Raw genomic sequence first — 7,855 nt, 5'->3', positions numbered from 1 at the left:
GGATGTCATAATGTTTCAAACTTTTGAAAATGAAAGACAGAAACATTCACGTGTCAATTTGTTTGTTTTCCTCACGTACCAAAAAATGCACCGATCTGTGACCCTGAAACCAAAGTATGAACTGAAGCCAGGATTGAATGTACATCAGTTCTAATGCTTTACCTGTCTCTGTTTCCTTTTCTGTCACCATGACAATAATGATGATTGTTTTTTATTGGTTCAGTTTTTGAATGTCTGAGGTTCACCTGAATGCACCACTCAGACACATCAACAAACAATAAAAACGGTGGAAGTCTCATACAGTCATCATGGCAACACCTCCTGCTGAGGACTTCCTGTCAGAACCACCAGCTCCTGATTTTCACAATAAAAGCCCATTAAATAGACTTACTTTGAGATGACTCTACACACAATGTGTCAGTGTGTGTGTGTGTGTGTGTGTGTGTGTGTGTGTGTGTGTGTTTGTGTGTGAGTGTGTGTCTATGTGTGTGTATGGGAAGGGATCATGTGATCTTCATGATGATGACGTCATCAGCCTCAGGACAGGAATTGGTCAGCGACTACCTGACAAGAGAGAATAAAAACACCAGTGTGGGTTAGTGCCTTGCTCCTGTAGAGTTTCACTGTGACATGTTGGGTGGGTAACATACTGATAAAAGCTGTTCAAAGATTTCTTGAGATTACATGATTGAAGTCACCTAATAAAAAATTTGGAGCCTCAGGAGAAATGGACCGTTATTTCCCTTTGACACTTTAAAAATGTGTCAGCAGCTGATTTGGTGTCAGTTTCAGGTAAAAAACAGTAATGAATATTTGGGGGAGCTCCCTCAGGGTGAAATGGCCTCACTAACACAGACTCAATAGCTCCATTTTGGGGAGGTACAGCTGCTCACATACAGGGACATTATCACACCTTTTGTGGTTCATGTACAAGTGCTCCCTAGTCCGGTGATTTTTGTGTCGCTTCACTGTTCACTTCACTGTTCTGATCCAGCCGGAGAGGAGCCCCAAAGACACTGATATCCAAAGTCGAATGTGCCATAAGACAGGCATCCCTGTAGTCGGATAAATGGATGACATTTTCTTGTAGCTTGTCAGTCTTGTTCCTCAAGGACAGAACATTTGCCAGAGTTACTGAAGGCAGAGGAGTGCGATTTTTCTGCCGTTTCTTCCTGATGCACTGACACATTCTGCCTTCCTTTATGCGTTTCCTGACATGACATGACTTTCTGGAGTTCAGACCCAATGAATATATCGTGAACAATGTTTTAATCCAGCAAAGACTGCATAGGATTGTCCACGGTCTGGCAACCCCATTGTAATCGCAGGAGAAACTCACTTGTGTACTTGATTGTTTTGGGAATACTGCTAAAGCCTGGTTTATGCTTCTGCGTCGTGGCAACGCTGTACCTACAGCGTACACCCGACGCCGTCACTGAGCATTCATAGTTCTGCGTCGAGGGAACGCGTTGCTCCGCAATTCACCGCCAAGCCGCTAGGGGGGTGTGGCTGTGTCTTTGTATGGTTTCGGGGGGCTCTTGTCGGATTCCTTGGTTTTCTTCCGGTCAGAGACAACAATGGCGAGATGGAGCGGTTGTTTTTGGAGATGGAGCTCATCGATATTGAACAACAAATGTTGTTACTCCAAATGTTGAAGCACAGGCGACGCAGAAGACATTTGCGGAGGTGGTCTGTCTGAAAATGGCGCTGTTGTTGTGCTGCGACCATAGGGCTGCGACTGAACCGGAAATTACGTTCTGAGCGGACCAATCACAGTCCTCGACGTTCACGTCACGACGCGTCGACGCGATGCGTAGTCAGGATTTTTTGGAGGTGCACATCAGGCTATGGCGTAGGGTCCGCGTAGGGGTCTGCGCCAACAGCGTAGGTACGGCGTTGACGCGACGCAGAAGCATAAACCAGGCTTAACTCGGGGCAAAATTCACAAAACATCCAAACTCATAAAAGCAAGTTTCAGGATATGAAGGACCTGGATCAGACAAACATACTTAAAAGGAAAACAAAACAAAAACAAATGACGAGAAACAATTGACTGCTGGTCCAACAGTAGCACCTTCTACTATGCTGATTAGATAAAGTGTGGTTAAGTCATTGTGGTTGAGGGCACACTGAGGTTCAGATGATGAACAACAGAATATGAGACATGAAGAGTTCAGACTGTGTGGGGGTTTCCTGAACCAAAAGACTTCTGTCTGAATCCCTCTGTAGCCCGCCTGCTTTAATCTGGTTTAGCTGGTTTCACTCTGATGACATTAATGCTCAGTTGCAGATGGCCTGTCCCTTTAATAGTTCTGATTATTAATTAAAACACACACACACACACACACACACATGCGGCCATGCTGGACTGAGTGGTTTGTTGTGTTTTTACTGTTTTACCCTCCAGAATGCAAAACTACTTTGCACCATTTGTGTGTGTAATGTGTGTGTTCAGAACAAGGTAATTAATTTTGGTAATTGCCATTTTGTACTGGTTTATAGTTTTAACCATCAGGGAGGCAGCTGCTACATGTCCTGACAACAGCTGCATTTAACAGTGGTGTTTTATGAATAATATGAACAGGACGAGCCAAGACTACTGCTAAAGCTTGGGAGGATTTAGGATGAGGGAGTACAAATTTTGAACTCTGTAGAAAACAGAACAACTTTAATTCTGATTAAACAACACTGACTTTGGATTTTTGGACATTGGGACTTGGTTATACTATAATTAAGTCTGGTCGGACCCCTTTGTACGAGTATCAACCGATGGCCTGTAGAACTCCAGAACAATATTCTTGCATTGATCCTTGCAATCTCTGACAGGATGGCAGCGAGGGAGACTGATGGAGTTAAGCATGTAGTTAAGTGAGAAACATGATAGGAGGGAGCATGAGTGGGAGGAGGTGTGGAGAGGGAGGGGGGTTAGGTTAAACATGCCCTACAGCATCAATCTGCAATTGGGCAGTGTGTTAAGAAGGAACTACAGGGAGTGATCATTACCCAACGTAAGATAAACAGAGCAAACTTGATGACCATAGAAACCCCAGGTGTGAAATGATTGGATCCTGGAGAAAGCTGACTGGGAGGCTTTGAGTAGAAAAGGTAACAAAGATAGTTGGGAAAGTATCCATTTCAACATGGGGGAATTTAAAAAGACAATAGACAAAACAGAAAAGACAGTGCCCGGTAAAGATGACATATGCTACGGCATGTTAAAATATGTAAGTGTAGGAAGTCTGGAGAAACTGTTAAGACTATACAACAAAGTGTGGGATGAGGGAGGAGTGCCTGGGATCTGGAAAGAAGCAATAGTTATTCCAATAAAGAAACCTGGAGAAGATAGCAGCAGGCCTGGAAACTATAGACCAATTGCTTTGACATCACACATCTGTCAATTAATGAAGCACATGATAAATGAGAGGTTAATGTATGTTTTAGAAAGCAGAGGTATGGTGGCTACATATCAAAATGGAGGGAGAATAAAGAAAGCACAAGTAAATAACAAAACAGTGCTTATGGTGTTTTTCAGTGTTGAGAAAGCGTATGACATGTTATGGAAAAAGGGGCTTCTGATGAAACTGCACTTGACGGGAATCATAGGGAAAATGTTCAATTGAATTATGGATTTCCTGGATGAAAGAATTATTCAGGTGATGATTGGGTCAGAGCTATCAAGCCAGTATGTGGCAGAAAAAGGGGGCCTCAGGGGAGTGTAGTTAGTCCAACCTTATTTTCCATCATGAGAAATGATATATTTGTATATGTTCCAGATGACATGGAGAGGTTGCTGTCTGCAGGCGATGGGACTGTGATAAAAACCAAAGCTATGTTCTTCACAAGAAAGGAAGTCAGGAAATTTAGTTTGAAATTGTATGGAGATAATCTAGCGAGAGTTGAAGATTTTGTTTTTTGGGAGTGTACTTCGATCAGAGATTAAGAATGGAGAGGACACATTAAATCTGTAGCGACTAAGTATAAAAAATTTACAAATGTCAAGAGTTGCCTGACAGGATTGGATTGAGGAGCTGACTTTGTGTCACTGAATCATATTTATGTAGCTTTAGTAAGATCACAATTAGATTATGGAAAATATTGTGTTTGGTGCTTCAGACCTGGATACCATGTAAGCTCCGGCTCTAAGATTATACATGATTATACAATTTATACACGTGACACAAGAAATGATGACACAGTCAGGGAAGACAGGACGGATGGAGGACAATGTTAAAAGTATTTTTGACTGTGGGTCAATGAGCGAGGGAGGAAATGGACATTTGGTTTCCAACGAAGGACAACTGTACAGTAGAAACGGCTCTAAGAGGATGCAAGAGTGTCTCTCCTTAAAATGGATAAAGATGGAGGATAAAACTTGAAGATGGCAGTAATGTAATATCATGGATGTCAGCTAAAGAATGAAAGAAGAGGAAGAAGAGTAAGAGGAGGAACAGTGTTTTACTAAAAGGTTACCTTTCACTGTTCACTGCAGAACAATACTTTAATAATTACTCCAGCACTGATCACTGCTAGATGGCCTTTTATAGTAAAAATACAAATACAACATTTTTAATCATAGTTATAAAGTATCAGGTATCAATAAAACTATACATGATTGAAGTGAGCAATTCAGTAGTAAGACAGCAGTTTACACAAAATTGACCCTTTATTTTATTTATTATATTTAATTTATTATGAAAACATAACTTGCTTGTAGATATTATCTATTATAAATCTATCTTATCTATTTATTTCATAGATTAATACATATTAAAATAAATAAATGCAGGAAATATCACCATATTTTCTGGTTAAAGACACTCTCCCCCCAACAACGACCCCCATCTGTAATATCTGAGATGAGTCATGTGAGCTGTTTCCTCTGACAATCTCTACCTGTCTGAGATCTGATTGGCTGACAGGCTATATGAATTAAACAGGATATTGGAAATCAATGGATGTGTTAACCTCGTCCTCTGTTCAGTCTCAGACTTACTCTCCACTCCAATGTTATAGTAATAATGTGGTTGAAGGAACTATTCCCTGGGGAGCAAGGCAGGGTGTTCAAACTGAGGACGCATTGATGAAGAAGAAGAAGAAGAAGAAGAAGAAGAAGAAGAAGAAGAAGAAGAAATCTTAACTGTGAGCTCCTCTCAGGTTGATAACACAGCTTCTTTTATTCAACAGGGAATTGAACTGTCACCCTGTAGTGTTAGTGCCTTGCTCCTGAGCACATAACAGCTCAGCTGTTAGCATCAAAATGAATATTTAACAAGCAGCTAAAATATTCAGTAGCTCCTCCAGAAATATCTGCAGCAGCTTCCAGATGTCAGGAATCATCTCCATCCTGTTCATCACCCTCACCAGCTCCACCTACTGACTATATAAAGATAAAAACTCCACCCCCGTGTGTCAATCACCACACTGAGTAGAATAAAAAGACACAGTTTGTGGTGATTTGTTGTATGTCTGTGTCTTGTTTTCTGTGGAGGTGTGTGCGGCTTGTTTTTGCGTTTGTCCTCTTTTGGCCAAGGTTGGGCATGGTTTGGGAGTTGGCTCCGACGTAGCTGGTGCCAATCAGAAATCCGGATGGGATAAAGATGGTGAACAGAGGAGGACTCATTGCCAGATTATTTCTGCCACTCAGCGGTATTGTCGGCTATCACCAGTGTTACTAGAGAGACTAACCAAATCAGTTTGTTAGCTACATTTTGTCTTACTCTTTATTCACCTGTGTCCTTTTTTCCTCACCTCCTCAGAGGTTCCGCCTGTTCCAATTTCCAGCACCAGTGTCCCTGCCACCTCGCTGCCCAACCTTGCTCTGCCACCAGCCTCAAGTCCGCAACTACTACCACTGTGCTTTCACCAGTGCCTCTACCACCACGTGTCATCCCGCCCTACAAGTATTCATCCACCAGAACACCGATCACAGCTACGCATTACGGATCCACCCACCTCCCCTGGACCCTGTGCCTCCCCAGCTGCTCACAGAAAACTCTCACTTAACCATTCATCAGTGCATCTGGAAACCCACAATAAACTGTTAACCTGTCACACTGCTTCTGAGTCTGCTTTTGAGTCCAAAAAACAGCCACAGAACATAACACAATAACTCCAATGTTAAGATTTCAAACTGCTGAGACAGGGTGAGTTTACCCTCCTGTTGTTCTCCCCTTGCTCCCCTTTGTAGTTCCTTCTGCAGTGTGTCCTCAGTTGGTTTAGCTTTTTTCTGACACAGAAAGTCTCTCAGTGAACAGAGTTGAAGTGTCGAGTCCAGAGAACAGGAGGACACAGAAGAATCAGTTGGTAACCATGCCATCAAAATGTCTGTGAAGATTCCATTCATCCATTTCATGGTACTTCTAAGTGCTTTCCAAAGGCAACTGGACTTGCTTGTGGTTGACTTGTGGATCTAGAAGGCAGGATAGAGGATCAATGCCCGGGACTCTTGGATGAGAGGCAAAACATCTTCTTGAAAGACAAGCAAGTCCAGTGGCCTTTGAAAAGCACTTGGAACAGGCGAATTAAATTCTGATGACTTAAGCAGAATTGATGGCTGTAGCAGGGATACATTAGACCTCCAATATAAGAGACATATCCGAAAAACTGGCGACAGTGCGGCTCCAACTCAAACAAGCTCAGTTATGGCCGTTAATTGTAATGAATTACATTATGACCTCGCTGCAGCGAATTGATTTAAACCACTGGAGGTCACTGAAGACAAGATGCTTGGGAGCTGACTGATGTTTTATGGCATGACTTTTACTTTATTGATCCCAATTTGGGAAATTCTTTTGTTGCAGCAGCCGATACACATAAACATAAAATATATACAATAAAGAAAGACATCACATAACATAGATGTCTGGATAAGCAATATCTGGCCACTGTGCTGGGTTATTGGTCTACATTGATGGGGGAAGGCTGAAGAGGTCCGACGTTTGTCTGATCAACCCTCACACATCAGGGTGTCACTCATCCAAATTCTTAGACATGTCTGTAAAACATCCTGTGTCCATGCATATTTGAACCAGGTAGCATTAGACTGTTGTCTGTGAATAACCTGTTCACAACCAACTCTTGGATCTGGGCTGAGATTTAGCTAGAGATGACAGTCACATTTATTGTTGGTACTGTACTGTATGATTAAACTCCGGCAGCCTTCCATTCATGCTAACTCTCCATTATTGGGAACAGCCACCAACATCATTTAACTATTTAGCACACTGAGAACTGGAGTTCTGAACCAGATCCTTGTGTTTTCTACGTACGACAAAAACTTCAGTTAAACTCAACTTACTGTGGTTTCTCACACCATGTGAAAAAGCAATTCTTTCCTGCCAACGTGAGTGTGGCACTTGATCACATGATGCCAGTCTATACAAGCAGCTCTGTGAGGCTGTACTTTAAGCTAAAAGCTAACATCAGGATGCTAACATGATCACAGTGAAAAAAATAGCATGCTTATAGCAGGCATATTGTTACCATGCTCACCACCTTGGGTTAGCAACATGTTAACATCAGTTAATTAGCAGTAAACACAAACTCCATCTGAGGCTGATGGGAATGCCATTAGTTCCTCATGTATTTGGTCATTAACCAAAGTACTGGACGCAATTAAATGTTGACCTGATGATGGTGCTAGAAAATACACAGTTATTACAATTCATGAGGGAAACATAAATATCTGAACCAAATATGATCAATCCATCCAGTAGTTGTTGAGACATTCAGAATCAGAATCAGAATCAGAATCAGAAAAAGCTTTATTGCCAAGTACGCTTTTACACATACGAGGAATTTTTTCTGGTGAAATTGGTGCATGACACATCTACTAAAATATGACACATCTACTAAA

At 41.9% G+C, this 7,855-nt stretch overlaps 1 protein-coding gene across 1 annotated transcript in view; it reads right to left on the bottom strand.

Annotated features, from left to right (window-relative positions):
* LOC143326927 (metabotropic glutamate receptor 6-like) overlaps positions 1-7,855 on the bottom strand; it is a 38,945-nt gene continuing 31,090 nt past the window's right edge. The window contains exon 16 of the mRNA XM_076740978.1: positions 1-564. The gene's annotated coding sequence lies outside the window, so the exon portion shown is untranslated. The remainder of the gene's footprint in view (positions 565-7,855) is intronic.

Source organism: Chaetodon auriga, chromosome 10, assembly GCF_051107435.1.
Source record: "Chaetodon auriga isolate fChaAug3 chromosome 10, fChaAug3.hap1, whole genome shotgun sequence".
Classification (NCBI taxonomy): Eukaryota; Metazoa; Chordata; class Actinopteri; order Chaetodontiformes; family Chaetodontidae; genus Chaetodon; species Chaetodon auriga.
Note: the sequence above shows the minus strand (reverse complement) of the source record. Positions and strands in the feature narration are given on the sequence as shown.